The sequence below is a fragment of the Mytilus californianus genome, unplaced genomic scaffold (genome assembly GCF_021869535.1).
Source record: "Mytilus californianus isolate M0D057914Y unplaced genomic scaffold, xbMytCali1.0.p SCAF_6, whole genome shotgun sequence".
NCBI lineage: Eukaryota > Metazoa > Mollusca > Bivalvia > Mytilida > Mytilidae > Mytilus > Mytilus californianus.
Genome location: NW_026262712.1, coordinates 113,028,616 through 113,049,609, shown reverse-complemented (window position 1 = coordinate 113,049,609; position 20,994 = coordinate 113,028,616). Strand labels below are relative to the sequence as shown.

The 20,994-nt window shown below is 31.3% G+C and overlaps 1 protein-coding gene across 1 annotated transcript in view; it reads right to left on the bottom strand.

Annotated features, from left to right (window-relative positions):
- The window catches only part of LOC127704508 (Friend leukemia integration 1 transcription factor-like), a 57,804-nt gene extending 37,067 nt beyond the window's left edge, over window positions 1-20,737 (bottom strand). The window contains exon 1 of the mRNA XM_052208604.1: window positions 20,586-20,737. The gene's annotated coding sequence lies outside the window, so the exon portion shown is untranslated. The remainder of the gene's footprint in view (window positions 1-20,585) is intronic.
- Window positions 20,738-20,994: the final 257 nt, after the last annotated feature.

Genomic DNA, 20,994 nt, shown 5'->3' with positions numbered 1-20,994 from the left:
TCAAAACTCGGAAAATTGTATACCTCTGATTGATCTTGCCATCCTATTCATTCACAGATCAGTAACAAACTGAAAATTAATGGTGATACCCACGAATAAAAGAGGATGTTCGGTAAAAACAAAGAAACGACAGTTGTGGGTTTACTAACGGTTGTCAACAGTATTTTTTTGTTTGATGAAAAAATTCAAGTAAAAATCCACGTACTTGCAAAAAACGTAACGAAGAAGCTTTAAATGCTGTTTTGTATTTCACAAATCAAAGCAATGGCTCAACAAAGGGAGAAACAACCGTCACCGCAGTCTTGAAAAGTTAATAAATTCAGATACATTAAAAAAATCAGCCCTGTACATCAAAATTCCATAAAAACAAAAAGTAATCAAGTGATGACAAAAAGATATTAAAAGTATTAAAAATAAATCCGAACTCCAAGGTAAATTAAAAAAAGGGGGAAGTCCCCAAACCTGACAAAATCGAACGTTACAATATATCAACCAACGGATCGAATGGAAAACAACTGTCATGTTCCTCACTTGGTACAATGATTTTGGAATTATGGCTAACTTGTATGACAAAAGATAATCACTGATTATTTTCCTGATTAAGGACAGACAGCAGCTTTACGTCATACATAAATGAATAATAACAGTAGAGAAAACGCATTTAACTCTCGCTAAAGCTTGCTTAAATCTTAAATCTAACTCTTCCCAGTAAATCTAAACTTAAATTCTTTGCTTATCAAATTGTTGTAAAATTTAGGACCTGAATAACCTCAGTAATATAACAAAATTATATGAAGTTTTAGTCGATTTCTAGTTGAAGTTATACCAGTGTTGATATTAGAATTCTATCGAAGAAAATTTATTTGGAAATATAAAACAAATTTAAAAGGATAGAAATATTGTAAATAATATGTTTTATAAAATAAATCATTCATTTATTTAATCATAACGCTGGATATAGAAAACTGGATCGGCAAAAGTTGATAACCTTTCACCTTCACATGTCACGCAATGGTGCAGATTTATAAAGTTTTAACAGGTGTTTAATTCCATAATCATGATAATTACCTTTTTGGTTCTTTAATTTTCAATACTTTTTTGTAAAAAATAAAGGATGAAATATATCGGTAATTTTATAATTATAACTATTTTCAACTATCCCTAAAATATATAAATGACAAATTTAAGTCATTTAATGTCCAGTGGAAATTCCGGTTTTTGGCTGGTATAAGTTTCAAACGAGGATAATTGTATCACGTTTTATTGTACAATTCTAACGGATTTTTTTTAAATGAGATAGATTTCTTGTTTTCTTTGAAATCTTATTTCACGTTTCGAAGATACACATCATCATCATCATCATCATCATCATCATCCTCTGTATGTTTATTCAATCTGAAGTAATTTTATTTCATATAATTTAAATGATAACAATATTATTAATATTGCAATAATATAAATATTGTAATAATCTGTATAGGAAGAAGACTGCGTAAGTTTGTTTAACTTGTGTCCTACCGATTTCCATTATTATGAAAAAAATATGTATGTAAACTATTCTAAACAGTGCGTCATAACGTAACAAGTATTATAATTTTGTAGCACAATTGTTGTAACACAATTTATGTTAGAAGCATATTTTAAGAATAAACTATATAATTTTGAAGAAAGAAAGTATAACCATTTTGAAACACGTGTAAAACTCAAAGCAAGATAACGATGAACAGGGCATTTATCTACTCTTTCAAAATTTTAAAATATCATTTAATTCTATCCTGTTGTTTAATTTTGATATACACTTAAACGATATTCTATTGAATTTTTTACAATATATATAGTAATTGAAACTTTGATATTTGAAATACAATTGTAATGTCTTTAATTTCAATTAATTTATATTTGCAAACATATAACCCTTGGTGGCTCCTGCATTTGGATAACTACATATTAATCTTATTTATTTTGCATTAGCCACAAGGAGGACTATAATATAGTAATTCTTTTTAAGTATTAGTTTATGCTTGTGTTGTAAAGGGTTTAAGTTTTCATATTTCTGTGTATTGGCTTGAGTGTCCTTTAAGCACCTGCCCTTTGTGACTCCTGCATATGAACAACAATAATATTTGTTCATATGCATCAGCCACGAGAAAAGACTTAACTCACAAGCTTTTTTTTAATGGATGTGATGTTGCTTCTGGTGCATGGTCAATAAACACTAAACATACTGGTTTACTAATTAATTTATATTTCATGATTTTTGTCATTTGTATTTCTATTTTTTATTTTCTTGTGTATTGTCTATTGCAATTGTGTGATAAAAAAATCAATGTACTGATTATGCCTATAATGGGTCCTCTATTGAAAATAAAATTTATCTTATCTCTTATCTTATAACTAGCGGGGATCGCTAATTGTGCAAAAAAGAAACAGTTTAATCCTTCTTTGCTAACACACATTTAACCTTAGATTTAAGTAACAGTAGTTTACCGATGTTCAAACATCATAAATCAATTAAGAAGACACAAAATAAGAAAACAGACAAAACAAAAAACTGAGGAAATTGTATGAACTATAAAATGATGACCTGTGTCTAGCGATCAACAATGTTCAACGTTATATCAATGCAGAAAACTGAACTTTCCACTTTCAAATGATCTTTTACACAAATATAAAAATGGAGATGTATGCCAATGTGTTAATATGTGGTCATGTTAGTGCGGTATCTGCGAAATCGAAAATTACATATTTATTCAATAAGAATGTCGTGTCTACAATTGAAGAGAAATACATAAATTCAAAAACATTAAAAAAGTCATATCCTCGACTTTAAATTGTCGCTAAAAATGGAACACATTCGATCTAAATTGCCAAATCTTCTGCAAGAAGGATACAATATCAGTATGCACATCGAATGTTTCCCCCTTATTAACTACGAATACACTATGCATTAGCAAAACAAACAATTGGCCCATTCAATAACATTTAGAAAGATTTGATAATTGTATTTGCGTGCAGTGAACAATCATTCCATTTTACAGCACTTTACAGGTCTGTAAACTTTGATAAAAGAGACAGGAATAGAACAGTAGATTTCAAGTTTGCATGTTACATATAAAAAGACTGTTACTAGTTGTGATAGATGATAGTACCAAATACTGAAACTACAAATCACATATATGTGTATTACATACTCCTATTTCTTCGACTTATGGTTTGTAATTATATGCTTGGTATTGTCTTTCTCTTTTGCATGCGTAAGCGGTTTTTACATGTCTAAGTAAGTCGGTCACTTACAGAATGATAGATAATACATGGTCATCTACCCGTTGAACTAAGATTTTAATACATTTCTGTTCTTGAAAATCAATTGTCACTGAGAAAAGAGTATGGAATGATATGTAAACTGGTGTTTATATGCAACAGATTCAGATGCATTTCTTCTGACTTTGGACGCACCAAATGTATTAACATTCATTGAATCAATGATTTGTCTTAGGGTGCCAACGGTGTATTTCTATAACAGTTTTATCAAACTCAGTTGATAATTGTTAAGTATTAATTTTTACTTTGTATATCTCAATTTAAGTGAGAATTTAATATTTGAGTTAATATGCTTATCAAATTATTATTTATATTACAAATACGTTATATATTTATTATGAACTTCTATATATTGACTGTTTCCATATATTTTCACTTTTGAAAAGTTTGCTTGAAATCCTATAAAATAGATGAAGTGGGTGTAGGGTATCAGACGTATTAAACATTTTATGCATTGGACATAAATATAAAAGTTCTAAGTTCACCAAAAATTACAGAGACACTTAAATATTAAATTATTGATGTCATTTGGCCTCTTATGAAGAGTTGTCTCATTGGCAATCTTACCACATCTTCTTATTTTAAAACATGATAAATAAACGATGAAAATAGTTACATTAATACTTAAACAAGGAATCATTTAGGATCAAACATAACACAATAATGTTTTCTTTGTTTGGGGAAAGACTATACAATACACGTATGCTAGATACTGATGCCAATGCGAATGATAAATGTTTTAGTACATACTCGAGTCCAAAAGTATGCGAGGTCATATAGATGAACTATTTGAAGCATCAAAATCGAAAAGATCCTTAACAAGTTACAGACAATAAATTACCGATGTTCAAATCTCATGAATTCATTACTACGATACTAATCAAAGTAAAAAAACAAAAAACTGATGGAAACAGCCGAAAGGTAGGGTCACCTTGACCTAGTAACTGTGTCAGGGTACATATGATATTTGAATCTGCTCCAATATGAATCGCTTCAATGTCTAAAAATGTAAATAACTAATCAATGGAAATCCCAATACGTGGCATAAATTGACACTTTGTACAATAATTGTTATAGACATTATTGCGGAGTTTGTAGAAAAGTCACAATGTAAGAAATGATGCTGGCAGATGCCTAAACTAATTTTACATTTTAAGACATTTCAATGATACTCTAAAGTAAAAAAAGATTTCCCCTCTATCTTTTATATCACAATTTACAATGTTATGTACATGATATTTTTTAAACTTAAAACTCGTATTGAATAACCTATTCTAAGAAATAATACAATGTTACATGAGTAGAAAGAGCAAAACGTATTGAGATAAAAAAACAAATTGTACAGAACATTATGTTGATGTTTATAATTATCCAACCATTTTTTTCTAGCGGTAACAAAGCTCAATCACTTTATCAATTACTGTGAAATGAATTTCAGACTTTACACAATAGTGGCATGTTCAGAAAATATAAATTACATGATATGAAGTTCTATCTTTGTGTTAATCTAAATGAAGTCATAGTCATGTGTAGTCCAGATAATATCACATGCAGCAACAATAATAAACCTTTAGGAATTTTGGGTCGTCAATGCTCTTCAACTTTGTACTTTATTGTGCCTTTTTAACTTTTTGATTCGAGCGTCACTGGTGAGTGTTTTATAGACGAAACACGCGTCTGGCGTACAAACCTGCCCCAAGTCGGGAGCCTGTAATTCCTTGGTTGTCGTTTGTTACTGAATATCGTATTTGGTTTTCGTTTATTGTTTTGTACATAAATCAGGCCATTAGTTTTCTCGTTTGAACAGTTTTACATTTGTCATTTCGGGGCCTTATATAGCTTATTATGCGATATGCGTTTTGCTCATTGTTGAAGGCCGTACGGTGACCTATAGGTGTTAACTTCTACGTCGTTTTATCTATGGTTGAGGGTTGTCTCATTGGCAATCATACATATCTTTTAAATTATATACATGTAGCACTTATTCATTCTAGGCTGTTATAATAAGCTGACAAGTGTAAAATGCACTTATTTATAAGATTTATAATTGTTAAAAATGAAAAGTTAACACTATTATCAATATAAGCAATTTAATTAAGAACAGAAAACACATTGTAATCTTTTTGTGTAAAAAGTAAAATTACAAAAATACCGAACTCCGAAGAAAATTCTAAACGGAAAGTCCCTAAGTAAATGGCAAATTCAAAAGCTCAATCACATCAAACGAACGGATAACAATCGTCATATTCCTGACTTGGTACAGGCATTTTCTTATGTAGAAAATGGTGGATTAAACCTGGTTTTATAGCTAGCTCAACCTCTCACTTGTATGACAGTCGCATAAAATTCCATTATATTGACAACGATGTGTGAACAAAACAAACCGCCATAATAGGTAAAAATGTCAAAAATAGAGGTACAGCAGTCAACATTGTATTATAATCTTCATCACTACAAAAACAAGCAAATATGTCAACAAAGACAAACAAAAAGGCATAAAGACAAAGCACATTAGCAAAAACGAAAGACAAGAATACACAAATTTACCATAGCACAACACAATGACGGGATGTACAAGTACCGAGCCACGTCAAATGGATATTACCAAAAAATAGACTAAACAGTAAAAGTAATGATTTACAAAGACAAATAAAAGAATAATATAACACATTATTAAGATAATAAATAACGTCAGTACCTAGAATCTATATTTCAAGACCATCGTGTATTATTAGTGAAGTTGATATAGAATATTTATCAACAAGGTCTTGGTATCTTCCGATGAACTTTTTTAGAAAAAGGACGAGACGTTCTTTGACATATCAGTGGTTCATCAACTTTCTGCTTAGACACTGGTGACGTTGAACAAAGTCTAAGTAGCAACTGCAAGCTCTTGAATATCGAATGAGTTGGAAAATGTATATCCCATATGCAGGTGAAGTTGGTATATTGCTACTAAGGTGGGGGGAATTAATAATTTCAAAATTAAAATCATCTCGTTTGTCATAGATTCTTGTACTGAGATGACCGCTTATGTCAAATTCGAGGTATAAGTATAAAAATGAGGCAGAGGAAGCCGTGTCTGTTGTTTCTTTAATTTCTAGTTCTGGCGGATATATTAATGGAACCCAATCAGAAAAGTTTGGATTGTTAATGGAAAGAGCATCATCAATATATCTTAATGTGAAAATAGATGATGTGGCTTCTTTGATCTTCTTGTTGTTGACAAGTGTCTGAATGAACTCTGACTCATACTGAAAATAAAATCAGGTTACACCCTGTGATTTTATACAACACTGCGTGATATGTCTTTTACATACAAAACAATAAGGGCCGAGCGCGTACCTGGTGAAAGTTATTTAAGATATACGTGTCGTGATCATTGAATTCAGTAACGTAGAATTAATTACAGCATATAAAACGTGCATGGGTTGAGCGCTCACAAGCATGATTAACATCGCCACCTTCTTTATGTGCCTGTCTAAGGTTAAGAATCTGTCTGTTAATAAAGGCAACAGTAGTATACCGCTGTTCAAAAGTCCTAAATCGATTGAGAGAAAACAAATCCGGGTTACAAACTAAAACCGAGGGAAACACATCAACTATAAGAGGAAAACAACGGAACAACAGAAACACTGAATTGCAACAAAAACAAACGCCAACATACATAGAAACGAACTATTTGATAACAACTGCCATATTCCTGACTTGGTACAGGAAATTTTAAGAAAAAGTGGTGAGTTGAACCTGGTTTTATGGCTAGCTAATTCTGTCTTTTTGAACCTCATGCGATTCTTGTTTGTCACTTTGGTTTGTCTCTTTTTAATCGATTTACGAGATTTGAACATCGGTTAATTACTGTAGCCTTAATTTTTATCGTAGGTTGCTGTCTGTCACACTTGTTTTTAGTTTATTGTATTTAGCATACATTAATCAGTCCGTTTGATTTTCCCTTTCGAGTTGTTTCACATTTGAACACAATGGGACAGTTTATAACGTACTATACGGTATGGGTTTTGTTCATTGTTAAAAGACATGCGGTTGTCTATGCATCAACGTCCTTGTCTTCTTCTATATTCTTATATTACTTTTCATTTACTTGGTATTGTTCGTTTGGTATTTCGTAGCTGTTACTTTAATCTCTATATACAGATGTATTATGTAAGATCAGTAGTACAATCTTAAAGTCCTGAAGGGAGTGGTAGAATTTGTACTTGTAGCTGAGGACTTGGTAAACCATCCATACAAATTTAATACCTACTTGCAACTAAAAAAAATCAAACAAATATAAGTCGTTTAATGTATAGATACAGTACAACTGACCTATCAGATATATTGCAACAGTTGATATTAGTACAAACATACTCGCCCTGCATTATCTTCAAAACTAACGATAGCATCCTACTTAAATATCAGTATCTTTATTAAAATATTTAGAACAACACAAACTAGGGATAAAGTTACATATTTGAACTTCTCAAGTATTTTCTAATTCCAGATTCCAAATGTTTTAATAGAAATTAAAAAGACACTTTTTACTATTTCTATTATTTATAATTAAAATCGCTTGGATTTATATTCAATGAGACAGCAAGTCGACGACGGAAAACACAAAAAGTCATCTATAGGAAACAGAATGATTTTTGCTAGGGTTTTTTGTAATGTTAAAATCAACTTTTACTCTTTTTTTGGAACAAACAATCTTTAAAATATGTGTTCCATGACTTATTTCCTTACATTTTTAGGGTTTTCACTTTCTTGTCGGACAAATGGGTAATCAAAGTGATGTTTCAAAATTTGGACTTTATATGCCGACACAGAAGTCTCGCGAAGACTGACATACGTGATCATTTACTACTTTGTCAAAGTATGAAAAGATTCTGTCATGTTTTGTTTATAACCAAATACTTCCCTAAGCATCTGTTAAGATGTAAAAACGTAATGTAGCATAAACGTTGAGATAAGCTACTTCAAGACATTTTTTTTTGGATTTCCCAGTATAAGGCACTTAAGTTTTTTCTTTAAGATAAAATACAATTTCAGCAGGTTTTTGTATATACAAATTTAATTATAAACCCAGGAAGTAAATAAGATAATCACATGATATGCAAATCAAACTTTAAAATCACGTGATATTCAAATGCATATCAAGTGGAAATTCCAGCCGATAAAAAATATAAAAAAATCAAAATTGTCATTATGAAAAGACTATTTTACTTATTGTTTTTTTATTGCACATTGTCTATCAGATATTAAAATAGAGATACTCTAAAATGAAGCCTAATGCTAGTTGCTGGTCATGCCTGGCTTACAATTATGTACGCCAAATGCACGGTTCGTCTACATAGAACTCATATGTGGCTCTTGAATAAAAACAGCAGGAACTCGGAAGATCAAATCAATAAAAACGGCGAGGAGGATTTAAAACCAAAAATTCAAAAAAGTTGTACAAAATTTGGCCTAAGCCTTATATGGCTAGGGTAAAAAAATCTATGGGTTTCGATTGAAATCTGAAACTTTATTAACAATAATTTACAGAAAATGATCGTTTAAATGAATTTCATGTAATCATGATACCTATGATGCCCTTGGGGACGAAACTTTCTTCAGCAGTAGTATTGTTTTAGTGGTTGATAAAAGTCCTCAAAGATACAAGGCTTATAGTTTAGTACATCAAACTGGCGTTTCGTGTAAACAAGACTCATCATTACAATATTTGAGACGTTTAATAATCAATTGCCTGTAAAAAATAATTCCAATTACCAAACATATTTTTTCAAATCTTTTATATTTTCAACTCTATAGCATAAGTAGGAGTTATAGTGGTGGTTAAAGCAATAATTATCATATTGTTTTGTGAGGTAATGGTTATTAAGGTGGCTGGGGCGTCTTCCTCCATCTTGGATTTTGAAGTAGCAGATAACAATTGGTCTAGATCTTTAATGAAATGTGCAAATTTTGAGAGTAGTATGTAATTCATGTGTAAGACTTTTTATGTTAATATAGAAAATTATGTGTTTTATCATATGTACGGCTGTATTTTCTAAAAAAACACAATATTTTTCTTTGATTCATTTTTTTCAACTTTGCCAGATAAGGGAGATAACTCAGATAAAGTGTTTTTTATAATAGAAAGTGTTGATAATTTAACTATTTCAATATGTAGCAAGAAAACAAGTCCGGTGACTTTTTTTTCTTTTTCTTATCTGAAAGTATGTTATAAGAGCTATCTTCTCACAGTTTATCTTAAAATTCTATGGTGTAGTTTTCTTTTTATCCCACAAAATTGGATTTTCCATGCATAATCTATACAAAATCTGACAATTTTGCACAACCTGTAGCGTGAAAAAAAGTCCGGTGACCCATACTTTTTATTATATTTTGGAAAAAAGCATGATAAAAACTACATTTTAACAAATTATTAAAAAAATTCTATGGATTTTCATTAAGACTCCCCATCCACCTTAACAAATTTCAAATTGAAGACAATTTCAAATTTGTTTAATACAAATAAATAAAATATTACCAGGACATATAAAAAATATATCATTCTACCCTATAATTTCTAAAATAGAGCAATTGTATTAATTTAATAAGTTTTGCACAAACACGTATTATAAATATAAGTGAAAGAATACATTTCAAATTAAGAGTAAAAATGAAACCCCGATGTATACTTTGAAACAGTTTAACAGTGTTGTTGAATATAGTTTATAATTTATGTCAGTTTTTACCAAATGACAGTTTCATGACTGATCGGTCATCACCATGAAACTATCATAACATTAATGGTACCAATTTTACTGCATCAGGTGAGCGTTCCACTAATTAAAGTCTTTTGCGTTATGCTCTTGGCCAAAATATTTGAAAATCAAAAATCTACTACATATTTTAAAGAGTTGATATACAATGTATTTATAAAGGTTACTCGGGAACACGTGTATTTGTTTACTTTTAACACGTGTGTTTAAATCAAAACATGTTTATGTTTAATTTGATTGGACCATCAGTAAGTTATTACCGGTTTAAGTTATATCAATCATGATAACTTCATGCTAGAATTTTAGCGCTAAAATTATAATAAGATATCTAGAATTGTCATTCGAGGTTCGCCTATCCGACAGAAAGGTTCGTTTTTTCTTAAATCGCCACTTGGTAAAATGTCCGAATCTTCTCCACGTCTGGAATTGAATGAAGACATACTACTCGAAGGAGATAATAGTTTACCGCCACCTAATATTCATAAAGCAGCTGATAAGTCGTCTGATTTGGTAGATACTGTAGAGCTTTTTAAGACAATTTTAGACAGCAAGTTAGGTGAGTTGAAATCTGAACTCATACAAGAACAAGATTGCCTTAAGAGAAAAATTAAGGAGGACGTCACTCTAAAATTTAAGGGGGAAGGAAACAGAATTCAGTACACCTTTAACGAGGAATTATTAGACACTGTTAATAAACTTTCAAAATTCATCCCTAACTCCAATACTCAAGCCTATAGATTAGTTCTTGACATAACTGATAAGATCAAAAGCCGTAATAAGAAAATACGCATAGCTGATGCTTCCCCTGCTGGTTGGGGAACCGTTAGGGAATACGAATCCAATGCCGTGGCTTCAGATTCTGAAGATGAGAGAAAGATACGACAAGCTGAGACCAGAGCTATCCGTACCTCCAAGGAGAAGTCAAAATCTCGCCAGCAACCTTACCCAAAAAATCCGCCTCGTCAACAACCTGCGGAATCTTATGGTAACCCTGCTTACGCTCAGCATTATCAACGTAATCAGCAACAGCCCTTTCGTGGGAGCTTCGCAAGGCGTGAGCCTTGCTCAATCGACACGTGCCACTACTGCAAGCAACAAGGCCACTGGAGAAAAAACTGTCCTCTTCTCGCCAGTCTCAGGTCATCCAACAGCAACTCCACAACCTACCAGAAGTAGTAAAGTAGGGCCTGCACGTCACTCTCCAGTCATTGTGAATGATAAGTATTTAGACACTATTAATGACCAATTTTCTACATGTTTTGTTGATAACGATTATATAGAGTCTTTTTTAGATCAAGTTCAATATTTTGAAAATTGTCAGTCATATGATAAATTTAAAGGGGTGAAAGGTAGATTAGCTTGTCATGTAAAGTATTGGGAAAATATAGGTGCTTGTCCTTTTGTGCTTGATACAATAAAAAATGGTTATGTTATTCCATTTATAGATACACCTTTTAAAATGTACCACAGAAATAATAGATCAGCACGGCAGAATACTGAATTTGTCACAAAGTCAATTGAAGATTTAGTTCAAATAGGTTGCGTAATTAAAGTGCCTTTTCAACCATATGTGGTAAATCCATTGAGTGTTGCTACTCAAAAGTCCGGTAAGAAACGACTTATTTTAGATATGAGTCAATTGAATAAACACATAAAGCGCGAAAAAATAAAATTTGAGGATTGGAAGTTAGCTATACAATATTTTGACAAAGATATGTATCTGTTTAAGTTTGATTTAAAATCTGGTTATTTTCACTTAGACATATGCTCACAGCAACAGACTTTCTTAGGTTTTCAGTGGGAAGGTCAATTTTATTGCTATACTGTTTTAACTTTCGGAATTACTACCGGTCCGTACATTTTTACTAAATGTTTGAGGCCACTAGTAAAATTTTGGCGTGGAAACGGTATAAAAGTTGTTTTGTATTTAGATGATGGATTTGGCATGAGTCCAGATGAAAATACATGTAATGAGCAATCGTCCTTCGTAAAAAGGTCTTTGATTGATGCTGGTTTCCTTATTAACGAGGAGAAGTCTGTTTTTAAACCTGTTACCGAGTTAGAATGGTTGGGAATAGTTTGGAACTCGAAAGAATACAAATTATCTATTACTCAACGTCGAGTTGACGATTTGATTTTCTCATTGAATGTAATTTTGGCTAAATTTCCCTATGTTACAGCTAGATCTTTAGCTCAGGTTGTAGGTAGAATTATTTCTATGACTCCCGTAATCGGAAATGTGGCTAGAATTATGTCAAAGTTCTGTTACATGGAAATTGAAAGTAGAATTGGGTGGGATATTCCCATTACAGGGTACAAACCCGTCGAGGTTTTATCAGAGTTAAAGTTCTGGTTAGAAAATGTCACCATGATTAACTATCGTAATTTATGTCATTACAGTAAATCTTCTGTTGTCATATACTCAGATGCTAGTAATATTGCCGCTGGTGCATACACCGTTGAATTAGAAAATAAGATTTTCCATAAGATGTGGACATGTAGTGAAACGGTACAAAGCTCCACATGGAGAGAGCTGAAAGCTATAGAGTTGGCCCTTTTTTCTTTTAAGAATAGTTTCACAGGAAAAACTATAAAGTGGTTTACTGACAATCAAAATTGTGTCAAAATTGTTAATTCGGGAAGTATGAAAGAAAATCTTCATGTTATAGCAAAATCTATTTTTTCATTTTGCATTCAAAAAGGAATATCAATTGACATTCAATGGATTCCCAGAAAAGAAAATGAAAAGGCTGATTATATCAGCAAAATGGTTGATTTCGAGGACTGGGGAGTCACACATATATTTTTCAATTTTTTAAATGATATGTGGGGTCCTTATTCGATTGACAGGTTTGCAAGTGTCGAAAATAGAAAAGTTATGAGATTTAACTCCTTATTTTGGCAACCTGATTCTGAAGCAGTTGATGCATTTTCTCAAGTTTGGACCAATGAAAATAATTGGCTAGTTCCACCAATTAATCTTGTGATACGATCGATTAAACACATTATAGCTTGTAAAGCTCGAGGCACGTTAGTTGTGCCTAAGTGGATTTCTGCTGCATTCTGGCCTTTGATATTCGATAAACATCTGATTTATCAAGATTATGTAAAAGATGTTATTGTGTTTAAAAATACTGATGGTATTTATAAGCAAGGTTCGAATAAGAATACGATATTCGGAATTGAACCGTTTGGTTCGCCAGTTTTGGCTGTTTTGCTAGATGCATCTTAGACATGGCCCTAATATATATAGATATATTTTAGCAGGCATGGTCTGTTTGTGACATGGCCCTAATATATATATAGATATATTGTAGCAGTCATGGTCTGTTTGTGACATGGCCCTAGTATATGTATATTGTAGCAGGCATGGGTGTTTATGTTGACATGGCCCTAGTATCGGTAATGATATTGTAGCAGGCTTGGTTTTTTATTTGACATGGCCCTAGTATCTATAATGATATTTTAGCAGGCATGGTAATTTGTTTTACAGTTTATGGCCCTAGTATCTATAAAGATATTGTAGCTGGCGTTGAAATATTTGAATATATATTATATTTTACTGTGTATAGAAATCTGAAATATGCTAATAATTCGTCCTCTGTATATGTATATAAAATGTTATTGCAATTTTACGTTTTTCAGATATTTTTTCAGTAGGACATTGGTCAGACTTTAATTCACAAGTTGCCTCTAATAATGATCTCAGCAGTTTGTTCAAACAGTTACCAGAATTCCTTCTTTCGTCCAAGGCTGCGAGTACTCAGAAGAAATATAGATATGCCTTCAATTCATGGTGTAAGTGGACTAGTCAATATTCTTTTTCACCATTGCCAGCATCTCATTTACATATTTCTTTATATTTAATTCATTTGTCTGAAACTGCAAAATCGGTTTCAAAATTAAATGATGCTTTTTACGCCATAAAATGGGCACATAAATTAGCTGGCGTTGCTGATCCCAGTGAAAATAATCTAGTTGCATCTGTTCTTGAAGGGGCTCATAGAAAAATAGGTCATTCAGTTGTCAAAAAAGAACCTATCACACCGCATATTTTGAAAAATATTGTATGTAAATATGCTAATAATACTTGTAATTTAAAAGATGTAAGAATAGCATGTATGTGTTTATTAGCCTATGCTGGCTTTTTAAGATTCTCCGAGTTAGCTAACTTGAGAAGGTCTGATATACAGTTTTCCCCTACTTACCTTACACTTCATTTAGTCAAGAGTAAAACTGATGTATATAGAGAAGGGAAAGATGTTGTCATTTCAAAAACAGGGAATATTACATGCCCGGTAGATGTACTTCAGCGTTATCTAAAGTTAGCTAACATTCCTGAAGAATCGAATGATTTTATTTTTAGATCTATTTGTTATTGTAAATCTTTGAATATATACAAACTTAGAAAGAGTAGTCATATTTCTTACACCAGAGCCAGAGAGTTATTGTTATCTGCACTTGACAGTTTAGGTCTTGATAAAAAACAGTTTGGCTTACATAGTTTGAGGTCAGGAGGAGCTACTGCCGCGGCAGAAGCTGGAATAGATGACCGGTTGTTTAAGAAACACGGGAGATGGAAAAGTGATAAAGCCAAAGATGGTTATGTTAAAGAGAGTATACTCAACAGATTGTCAGTATCTAAGAATTTAGGATTGTAATTTATATTGTTTGTCCCCCCTTTTTCTTTATGTCCCTTTCTTTATCAATCGAAGCTTTCTGTGCTGTCGGGGCGAGCTGATAACCAAAAACTGTGTTGAGTTTTTACTTTGTAAATGCTTTATGTTCGTTTGAAGTATTGAATAAGAACATAAATGTATTTATAAAGGTTACTCGGGAACACGTGTATTTGTTTACTTTTAACACGTGTGTTTAAATCAAAACATGTTTATGTTTAATTTGATTGGACCATCAGTAAGTTATTACCGGTTTAAGTTATATCAATCATGATGACTTCATGCTAGAATTTTAGCGCTAAAATTATAATAAGATATCTAGAATTGTCATTCGAGGTTCGCCTATCCGACAGAAAGGTTCGTTTTCCCACCCACCCACCCCTTTTATTAAGACTTCATAGGAATGTGAATCAGTATGTTATGTAGAAAATAGTTGATAAAATACATGTATGTAAATCGAAATGATTTTTTCTTCAACTTATAGAACATTTTTCTATTGTAGATTGTGTTTATATGTGATGGCAGCGGTCGATGACAGCAAATTGGACATTTGTTTATTGTTTATAATAAAAATAAGCTTTCTGTGCTGTCGGGGCGAGCTGATAACCAAAAACTGTGTTGAGTTTTTACTTTGTAAATGCTTTATGTTCGTTTGAAGTATTGAATAAGAACATAAGTGCAGATAAATACTTATAAGGATATGGAAGAGTTTTACAGATTATTAATGTAGAATTTTCATCGGAAAGCGTATATTTATATATGAATGAATATCAATATATCTACACATCCTATTCGGCCTTCAATAATACGCATTATAAATTATCGAACAAGACATAAAAGGCTTTCATGAAACAAATGGAAACATCTAAAAATACAAAAACCGGCCTAATTTACAAAACAATAAGCGAATAAAAAGACACAAAGAGTGACATAATTTTAGACTATATTTGGGTTTTATCAGACTCATTAGCAATTACCGTGTTTGTAATCAGTGCTGAAAATGAAAATGATACCGAAAAACTAGTATGTTGTTACTTTACAGTTTTTTACTAGGATGAAATTTGAAAAAAGGCAGGATAAGCAACTTTGCAAAATAAAAAGGCAGGATGACAATTTATGTAAAAAAATTCAGGATAAACTAATAAAAAAAAGGCAGGACCGAATAGAGTGAAAAATAAAAAGGCAGGACAGAGATCACAACTAAAAAAAATTCAGGACAAAATTTTTCATTCTAGCCCCCCCTCCCCCCCCCCCCCCCCCCCCATAAAAATCAAATGGTAGCTCCCTAATTCATCTAATTCATTAAGTCGAGGACAAACTTACGACGCCGTGGTAAAAAGCGAGAAACGACCAAAAGAAAAACAACAGTTTACAAAACACAACATAGAAAACTAAAGACTGAGACATACGAACCCCAGCAACCCCCCCCCCCCCCCCCCCAAAAAAAAAAAACCCAAGATATTTATTTGCCAATCACGGCTAACAAAATGAGCAGAACAATTACTATTCTTATTTTCAAACATAATGTAAAAAATAAAATAAAAATACATGAGACAAATAATAACATGATTAGTTTTGATTTAATTGATTAACTGAAACTAATACTTTAAATTAAATTTACTTTCTATTTTATTTGCGTTATCTATAATGAATAAGTTTAACGTTTCAATGTTTAACAAACCGGCAATAGCTTTTTCTAAATATGGAGTACAGTAATTGTGGATATACTATTTGAAGGACATTTACAAAATAAATATATAACAAATCAGTTTACGGAAAGCTTCCTCAAAATTGATACGTTATAGTGATAACCATTCAAATCATTTTGTCTTAGCCTTTATTCTTATTTAGTCTTCATTTTCTTTTCATGTATAAATTCTTTTGGAAAAAATGTATACTTTCAATGCAATGGGGTGATCGAGAACAAACTTATTGTATTTGTATATATAATTTTTTTTTAAAGAATCGAGACGCAATTATATTTTTAAATATGTTTGTTTTACCACCTCACTGCATGGTCATATATCTGTCCTTAGTCCGTGACCTCGTCAAAGGTTGTCATATGTCATTTCTTAATTATTTGTTGTTTTTTTTTAATTTTCAGAATTTGGTCTACATAGCAAATCTTTGCTAGATTCTGTCTAATTTGTTCATAAAACTAGACATTTTGTATAAACCCCTGTCTCTTGATGAAAACCGCTTATTAACCTCAAGATGTCTTTGATTATTGTTGTCATTTGGTTAATAATAGAGTTAGTAAGGACTGATAGAATTTATCCCTTACCTCGTTTTATTCATGTTTATAAGAGTCGGGTACAACATATATGAACTGAAAAAGGCACAACATTGTTGTTGATATAATTTACTATGTCAAAATAAATTTGTTGACTACAAGGAATACATGATATATGCTTTACAGAAATTAAAGCAAATTATGTCAGGTGTAGGTTAAAAAAAGTCACCAAGGAACCAGGCTTATGAATTAGTACGTCAGGCTTTGTCTACTTCGAAAACAAGTTGTGCCAAATCTAAAACCATCTACATGTCTGCCAGAATAAGTTTGAGTCCTTTTTTTATGAATTTTAATTTAGAAACTTGCAATGTACTTATATTTTTCCTTTGTAGTATATATTCGATAATTAATTTTATTTAGAAGGAAATGTTTTATGTGTTAAAATTGTTAAACTCCATATTTGACAAAATGCTCATTATTTTATGTTAATGAAACCGAAAAGACGTCATGCGCAGTTTTATGGTACCTTATCAAAATGATGAGAAAATAGAATAACAATAATGTGAAAACAGTGAAAACCGAACATTCGTCTTCCTTATACATGTATACAATATTGATTATTGTTTCGTCTTTGTGTTGTATTAACAATGTATGCTATATAAAGCTTAACTGTAAAATTGTTTACAACTACGTACATATAAGTTATCAATTCTGATGAACTAGATTCTTATTTGGGACAAGACTGTCTGTTGACCGACATATGTATCTGGAAATCCGAAACCTGAATCAAACGCTGAAGAACTTTATCAACAGAAGATTTAAAATAAAATGGCGTGGTAAACCCGAAAAGGAATCCAGATAGAGGCTGATAATCCTAAGACTTAATTTTCTGTTGCTGCCAATTAAAAAAGGTTTTTAATAATCAGGTTTTCGATAATTATATGTTAGATTACATGGCTAAATGTTTTTGCCCTTGGAAATCTTGCAAATTATAACAATGATGAATTAGTACAATTGTTCAGGAGACCAACCAAGAAGTATATACATATTTGTAACTGTGAGTTAAACAGAATCGGTATTAGTAAATGAGACAGAACCCCAACGAAACACAAATAATAACACAATTGAGCTCAGCACAAGGCATTATCAGAAATAGCTTATATACAATATGCCTTGCTCTAAATCTACTCTAACTTATAAAAGTTGTGATTTTTCAGCGTGTCTACTAATGTACGTGTGGGTGCTAGGTGTATATACATGTGTGAATGTTTATTTACACGGACACTGCACATCTGTCTAGTCTACAGTATTGTTTATTACATGTATACAAAAAATATAACCGCATTTTTTTTTTATTTCATTTGATCGTACTGTTTTAACTTAAAATTGTTATTTTAAGCTTATAGAATTAACATTTTAAAATGACTTTCCTAAGATGGTAAGAGATACGACATTTTGTGGTTAACTGAAGTGTTGGCCCTCGAGTCTGCGGATGATGTGTAAACAAGATAAAAGAGACAACTTTCCGGATCCTTGTTGCCTCCACTTGCCTGGTACAAACATTTTCATATTTAAAAATAAATAATAAACAGATTTCAAATTTCTCAATTAGTATTCATTTTGGTTGATATGACGACAAGATGAACTTATATACATATATTTAATTAACTACATTTTTCTCCAACCGGTTTCACAACTTTGTGATAATCATGGATGATAATGTACATCCAGTTTTTAAATTAAAGGATTGTTAGTACATTTCGAACTTTAGATTTATATATATAAATGTATATATTAATTGGAAGCGTACATTAAAGCTAGTCAAAATAATGTATCTCTGGTTTCTGTAGTATTTATTATAGACCGTATCTATTACATATTAATATATGTTAGATTTCTATATTCGTCTATTTTGTTCTAAATTTTAGTTTGACGTATATCTTCTCATTTTTATGAATATACAGAATGTACTCGTTTTATTAATCTATCTTTTTTTAATTTTGAAATTGTTCAAGTACTACGAATACACTCCATACATGTATACCTAACACGCACGTTTTTTGGTTTTTTGTTCTACATTGTTCTCATGTTTTATTTTGTATATCATAAGTACATCCAATATCAGTAATATGTGTGGGGGAAATTGGTTTGTTTGAAATAAAATTGCGTAGGTGAACACAATAGACAAAGTTTTTAAGTAGAAATGTGACGATTCCAAACAAATGACTTATTTTGAACTCATTTGTATCTTTTAGGCATTTTCTCTTCTCTTGTATTCTTTTTTTGTAAAGAAAATAAAATACATGTCTTTTAAAAGTGTTCATTCAGACTTCATGTCAGAGTTTAAATTGTTATTCTAATACTTATATACCCTCAGTTCCCAAAGAATAAAACTTTAACTGTTTAAGGAGTAATGACAGAAGCCACCAAATCATTATTGTTTCTACTTAAAATTGCAATTATTTTTCCCCGCTGCGTAAATTCGAAATTTCGCATCATGCATAGACTTTATGACATTTTTTTTTACAATGCAGGTTGTTTATTTAATTTTTTAATAATAAAAATTGTTTGTTCTCTAGGAAGAACATGTGATATCTATTGTAATTCATGTCAGGTTATCATTTGTTTATAAGACCATATCTGCCAAGGAAATGCTTCAAAAATGAAATCTTAAAAAGAATGTTTACCACCATTTTTACAATAGAATGATTTTGTTTTTCAATTCGTTGAGTTCAAAGACATTTTTGCAGGAATGGTCAAAGGAAAGATGTAAAAATATGGAGAGCTGGAAAATCAAAATTGGTCACCGAGAAAAATAGCAAAACAATAAAACCATTAAATCAACCTTGCCCCAAAAGAGTAGAACTGTAGTTGTTGACAAAAAAGTTGATGCACTCATCTAATGTCTTCGTACTAACGAAACCTTAAAACCTCGTGATCTGTTATTTGGTTTGATAATAGAGTTATTATAGACTAAATTACTATTTTCATTTATTAAGAACTACGGTAATTTTCACTTTACACCACTTCCTAGTTCTATGGTGTCGGGGTCTTAAATTGGAAGATCTCAGTTTCTAAACCCACTAGTGTCATTATTATCAGTTGAGTCATTCCCTAGCTTTGACCTGAGTCATTCCCTAGCTTTGACCTTTACTTTTGATAAGAATTTGGAATGGTTTATGACGTATGATGCATGCATAATATGAGATGCCTAGACCCTTTGAAGGCATTTGGTTGCACTATCATTGCCGTGATTGTTTTATACCTTGACTAATGAGATGTTCCCTAGAATAACTTGATATTCCTTCAACATCTATATATAACCATTATAATTATAAAGATTGAAACATCTGTCGTTGTTTAATTTATTTTAACATGTATTTATCAACATATACACATATAAGCATAAACGTCTCTACAAGTTGTTTTTCAAACAATTCAGTTTTATCTTTTTATCATCTTTGTCATGTGGATGTATATGTGGCACATCATTGTAACCAACAACTCTGATCATTTAAAATGAGTGCACTTACTTTTTGTCCCGTGCAATAAATAGCAAGCTTAAAGCAATCTCAATAAACAAAAGGAACAAACCTGAAAATCATCTCCAGCAATATGCTTCAAATGTGAATACTCAATTCAGGTACTCCCTAGTAACATTCAGGTATTTATAAGTTTTTGATAAAGCTAGAGCACATAGTATCCAAAGAAAACTATTAATTAACACTCATTAGATTCTACAACTATGGACATGGATGATAGAAAGTGCTAAAATACGGAAAGATTTCCATACATATATCTCTTAAATGATTTTTTGTTTCCTCACGGAACGGGGAAATTTTAGTGCCGTGTATATGTATAATATAAAAAAAAATAAGTTCAGTAGGAAATTATATCTACTTTGATTGTGTATTTGACTTTAGTTTATCAATTTCTTTACATTATCGCATATAACAAAAAGTTATTTTTAAGGAAGATTTTAATACAATACAAAATGGAGCAT